At 51.2% G+C, this 6,113-nt stretch overlaps 1 protein-coding gene across 4 annotated transcripts in view; it reads right to left on the minus strand.

Annotated features, from left to right (window-relative positions):
• LOC119326734 (membrane steroid-binding protein 1-like) overlaps positions 1-6,113 on the minus strand; it is a 37,643-nt gene that overhangs the window by 21,957 nt on the left and 9,573 nt on the right. The gene's annotated exons all lie outside the window — the stretch shown is intronic.

The raw sequence follows: 6,113 nt of genomic DNA on the forward strand, positions 1-6,113 counted from the left end.
GGAGATGTTGTTTGTGGATAAAAACCCCATCCTTCCTTACGGCTTATCTAATGAAGGATTGTAATTCCGTGAATTGATTAGCAAAGCTCTTGATTTCCAAAAAAATGGTTAGTACTGACATCCTTAAAATTAAGCTGGTTCAAAGTGATTAAGTTTGAATAGCATGAAATGTGCGATCTTTGTTAACACAGTTCGGTGCAGATCATGAGAATAATGCCACAATGGGTTTGTGACTGTCATGCAAACAAAACAAAAACCTAATCACTCTGAAGAACCAGCCCACTTACTTAGACAAGGAAATACACATCATATGTTTCTAGCTTCAGACAGTTCTATCTGATCAAACTATATTTGCCATGCCAAATTCATTGACTTGCAGGAATTAAAATATCCAGCACAAACTATCTGAGATAAAGCAAACTTATTTACAAATGACAAAGATTTAATGAGTTTGTATGTAATCTATCACTACTAAAACGTTTCCATGTAAGAATATCATCTCCTAACAGGTTAACAATGTCCTTTTCTAATGGACGCCGATAACGCCCACACGTGTGGGCATTAAGGGGTCTGCCCACACATTTTGTGTGGTGTTTAAGAATATCAGCCACACGCCTACGTGTAGGCAAAACAAGTAATGCCCACACGCCTCTCTTTTTTCCTCGCAGTCCCTCTCACATGCCCATGTGTGGGCAAAATAGATAACGCCCACATGCCCGTACATTAGGCCTCCTACTGTCGTGGTTCTAAGTCTGACAGTAGAATGGGGGGTAGGTATGGAGAGGCAAGATCCTAGCTATGGAGTAGTTGTACACACGAGTGTTTAGCGAGTTCAGGCCCTTCTCGGAGGAAGTAACAGCCCTACGTCTTGGAGCCCGGAGGCGGTCGACTGATTTCTGTGTATATGAGTTACAGGGGTGCGAACCCTTCTACCAGTGGAGGGGGGTGGCTTATATAGAGGACGCCAGGACCCCAGCCCTCTCATGTAGCAGAGGATTAAAGTACATTAAGGCCGGGAGTTACTGGTAACGCCCTACTTAAAGTGTCATCATGACCATTAAGACTACTTAATTACAGACCGTTTGGATGCAGAGTAGATCCTGAACTCCTGATGGTCGAGTGGGTCTTGATGGTCGAGTGTCTTCAGGTTTGTCGAGTGTCTTCTAGCCAGTCGAGTGAAGTCTCTCTTGGTCGACTGGAAGGTAGCTTCGTCTAAGGATGTCCTTGGGCATGGTACCCTAGATAGGTCTATGATCCTACCCTAGGTACATATCCTCATCATTAACCCCCGAATGGATCGAGGTTCGAGTGAGGAAGGAGTTGATGATTTTCTCCGACTCATTTCTTGCGCTTTGATTGTGTCGTATCTTGGATTGGCGATTTTTCTTTCGGTGTGGGCGTCAACTTTTACTTCAGTCGCCTTGATCCATTCTTATCTTCTGTCGAGTGAACTTTTGAACTCTAGAGAACTCCCGAGCGACGGATCGCGGGAAAGATATTGTCTGACAGACTGATCTGCCGCCAGCGGATTTTGCGGGATCCGAAATTTGGAAAGCGCGCGAAGCGGGGCGGTCCGCGGCAATCGGACGGGATAAGGCGTGGACGCCTCGATTTCCGCACCGCCTTTTTCGCCAGGTATCGTGCACGCCGACTATTTCGGGTTGTGATAGGATCGCTCGGACCCACTCGTCAGCCACTCGGAAACGTCCCTATATAAAGCGCCGGGGGAGGGTTTTTTGAACAGTGCCCTCCCATTCTTCTCTCATCCCTCTCTGCCTCCGCCCACTGCGCCTGCTCCCGGCTCCGCCTACCCACCTCTTGCGCGCTTTGCCGGCGACAATGGTGAAGGAGAAGACGGCGGCCCTAGAGCGCGCGAAGAAGGCGACGGCGACGGGGCAAGCGAAGGGGAGACCGTCCAGTCGGGGCGGATCTTCGTCGAGGTCCCGCCTGCCGAAGGGTTGGGTCCAAGGAGATTGGATCCGCTCGACCATCATAGAGAAAGATCTCAACGACCTGGCCAATGAGGGACTGATCCCCCACAGGTCAGCGAGGCTCCCGGGGTCCGAGTGTCAACCGCAGCCGCAAGAGGGTGAGTGCGTTCTCTTAGCCACTCACGTAGATCGTGGTTTTTCTCTGCCGCCGAGTGTGTTCTTCCGTGGGTTTCTGAATTTCTTTGGGGCGCAACTCCACCATTTCAATCCCAATTCCATCGCCTATCTTGCTGCCTTTGTGTCTATGTGCGAGAACTTCCTGGGTTGTCGACCGCACTGGGGTCTCTTCAAGCACATATTCACCTGTCGCTCATAGACAGTAAAAAAGGCGAGTCCGGATGATGAGAGGACCAAGGTTATTCAGATGTGCGGGGGTCTTGGGATTCAGTTGAGGAATAAGAGCACTTTCCCGGCCATGACCCTTCCTGAGTCGGTCAGAGGGTGGCAGTCGACTTAGTTCTACTGCCAAGACGAGTCAACGCCGGGGCAGTCGACTGGTCTCCCTCCGTTCTCCATGGACCGAGTGGACAAACCGTCTTCTCTAAAGGTGCTTCCTGAGGAGAAAGCCGAGGTAAAAATGTTGATGGAGCGCGTGGTCCAACTCGTTCGGGACGGAGTGACGGGCATGGATCTTCTGGAAGTCTTCCTTAGGCGGCATATCCAACCGCTCCAGTACCGAGGCCGCCCGATGTGGCTGTACTGCGGTACCGAAGACACCACTCGGGTCCATCCAGAAGCAGCCGAAGACGCCACGCTGGAGAGGTGGGTGGCCGCCATCACAGGGAACAAGGACAACCCTCGAGGGACTAGGAGGATCCCGCCACTCGACTGTACTTATACGGCGGACGCGGTATGGCCACTTATTCCCGATTGTGATCTTGCTTTATCCATTCTGTTTTGCCGCGAACCGGTCGATTGATCTTTGTTTTGTTGTCTGACAGGCCACCACCGAATTATACTCGATGCCCAATGGGGCGCAGATGCCGACTGAGGAGGAGGAAGGAAGCGGGGGCGAAAGCCCAGAGGAGTGGGATTCGGATGCTGACGACGACGACGAGGGTGATGAATCTGGTGAGGAGGAAGAAGAGGAGGAGGAGGAGGAGGAGGAGGAAGTTGCACCTCCCCGCTCGGAAAGACGCTCGAAGCTTGCCCATGATCCCGCGACTGAGCGGGGTAAGGGGGTCGCAACCGCTTCCCAGTCGACCAAGCGCCCTCGGACTACTTCTCCGGCACCGACTGAGAAGGCTCCGAAGCAATCTCGAGTGGCGCTGTCGAAGCCTGCAAAGGTCTTGCCGAAGATGAAGATGGTGATCCCCACTATCTCAGGCTAATGGTAGTTTTGAGCTTTCCCTGTTTCATGAACTTGTTCTTGGTCGACTCATGGGTCAATCAACTGACTTTTGGAACTGCAGCGCTGCTACTTCCGACACTTCGGCGAGGGCCGAAGACCGCAAGATGGAGGATGCTACAACCTCGAGACCTGGTATGACTCTTGTGCTGCCGTTTTCAGTCGACTGACTTATTGTCTCTAATTTTGATTCTTTCTGCAGTTTCCTCTAACATTGTTATTGACCTTCCTGACAACGACGACGAAGAACCACCACGGCTGAGGAGAAGCAAGAAAACGTCTACTGGCAAGGCGACTCAGGATGTGCCGGCACCCGAGACGTTGGTCGTGGAGGGAGACAATGTCACTCTACCCACCGTAACCTTCGCGGTGCCGTTGACGAGTGCTCGCCCTTCGTCGTCGAGTGCTGCTCAACCCTCGCTTTTCTCCACCTACCCCGTTCCAGAAGACCAAGCCAGTGCTTCTAGAGAAGCGATACGCCAAGCGGGAGTCATGATGGAGCAAGTGAAGGCGATACGAGAAGCTAGCCAGGCAGCCTATGACGCCAGTTCGGCTCTTCAGAGTAATGTTCAGGTCAGTCGGTCACTGCCTGTTCTGTTAGGATATGATATCTGTAAACTCTTCTTTCTGCAATTCTTAGAGTTTGTCCTGCACCCAGTGGGTGTGTCGATTGAAATTCTGGACTAGTGGGGGCACGCTGAGTGCACCCACTGGGTGTAGTCCCCAAGGCTATGGTCGACTGCTGGCAGTCGACTATAGTCTTTATGTCTTAAAATTTTTCCTTACTCGACTAGGTCGAATAGATTCATAGACCGGTGGGGGCACGCTGAGTGCACCCACTGGGTGTAGTCCCCAAGGCTATGGTCGACTGCTGGCAGTCGACTATAGTCTTTATGTCTTAAGATTTTTCCTTACTCGACTAGGTCGAATAGATTCATAGACGGTGGGGGCACGCTGAGTGCACCCACTGGGTGTAGTCCCCGAGACTGTGGTCGACTGCTTGCGGTCGATTATAGTCTGAAGAACACCTCCGATTCTTTTTTGTGTTGTCGGTCGACTGGTCGACTCTAACTGATGAAACTAGTGGGGGCACACTGAGTGCACCCACTGGGTGTAGTCCCCGAGACTATGGTCGAATGTTTGCATTCGGCCGTAGTCTTAGAAACGCTATGATTTTTCCTTACTCACTCGGAAGTGAATTGTCTTTGACATCTGTCGATCGGTTCTTCGTAGAAATCCTGTGACCTTGCGGCTCGTTATACTGAGTTGGAGAACAAACACATTCAGCTCGAGCTCGATCTGAAACTGGCCCAAGAGAACTTGACGAAGGTGAAGGAGGAAGCTAAAGGTATGCTTGGTGAGGCCTTTGACGACTGCCTTTGCCTCTCACTTGTTTCCGAATCTAATCTCACTGTAACTTTGCAGGCAAAGTGAGGGATGCCCTGAAGAAACAAGAGCTTGACTTGGCTGAGATGCAAAAAACCGCTTTAGAGAAGACCAGGCTAGTGGATGAGAAGCTGGCTTCAGTGACTAAGCTTGAAGAAGAAAACACCAATCTGAAAGCTGCTCTTGATGCTGCCAACCAGGAGGTCAGTCGACTGAAAAACGACCAGACCACCCTGAATGACAAGGCCAGTGAGTTGAAGAGAAAGAAGAATGATCTAGAGGCTTATCTAGGTGGACTCGCCAAGAAGTTGTTCCTCATGCTTGAAGGTAATCATTTGTATCAAACAAATATTTTAATTGTGACCTCCGACTATTTGTCTTGACTCGGTGGTTGTGCTTGCAGAATTTTGTCAGAACTTTGAAGAGGAGACTGGTCGACTGGAAGTAAACCTGGACCCCATCAACTCCCCTGTGAAAGATGAAGTCGCCATGAACGTGCTCCGACTTGAATCTCGTGTTGCTGCTGTCATCGATTATCTCGCAAGGCTGAAGGTCGCAACTTCCCGTATCTACACAACACTCTGGCCAAGAGAGACACTCCAGAACGACCTCGAATCTCTGATGACTCGACTGAACGAGGTCCCAAGTCGAGTGCAAGAGTGGAAGAAGTCTTCGGCCAGGTGCGGCGCGGATGTTGCTTTGTCTCTGGTCCGCGTTCACTGCAAGGATGCACGAGAGGACAAGCTGGTGTCTCTTAGGGTGGCCAACAACAAGAAGCACGATTTCAGATCTTTCATGGAGACCTTCATTGCTGCTGCCACTCGGATTGCAGATGGAATTGATCTGGACGAGTTTGTGGCACCTTCCAGCCCTCCGCGGGAGGGGTAAAATACTTCAGAGCTTGATACTTTAAATTTGCCTCGGTATGCCGAGTGAGTTTTGTAACCAAGAAACCTTAACAGGCCTAGTGCCTGAGCACTTTCGGTTCCGTTAGGTGTTATCCGAACTTGGGTTCGTCGCTGAATACGTTTGCATTTGGTTTGAGGCGTCTTTTGCAGGTTGAAGCAAAGCGCTTATTGCCATCGGCTTGCATCCTAATTCACTTAGGCGAGCACTGGGCTGCAGCTAAGCCCCCGAGTGAGAGGTTTGCCCTCCACTCGGTAGGATTTTAGATACTTAGGCGAGCACTGGGCTGCAGCTAAGCCCCCGAGTGGGAGGTCTGCTCTCCACTCGGTAGGATTTCGGACACTTAGGCGAGCACTGGGCTGCAGCTAAGTCCCCGAGTGGGAGGTCTGCTCTCCACTCGGTAGGATTTCAGACACTTAGGCGAGCACTGGGCTGCAGCTAAGCCCCCGAGTGGGAGGTCTGCTCTACACTCGGTAGGATTT

The sequence above is a fragment of the Triticum dicoccoides genome, chromosome 6B (genome assembly GCF_002162155.2).
Source record: "Triticum dicoccoides isolate Atlit2015 ecotype Zavitan chromosome 6B, WEW_v2.0, whole genome shotgun sequence".
Lineage (NCBI taxonomy): Eukaryota > Viridiplantae > Streptophyta > Magnoliopsida > Poales > Poaceae > Triticum > Triticum dicoccoides.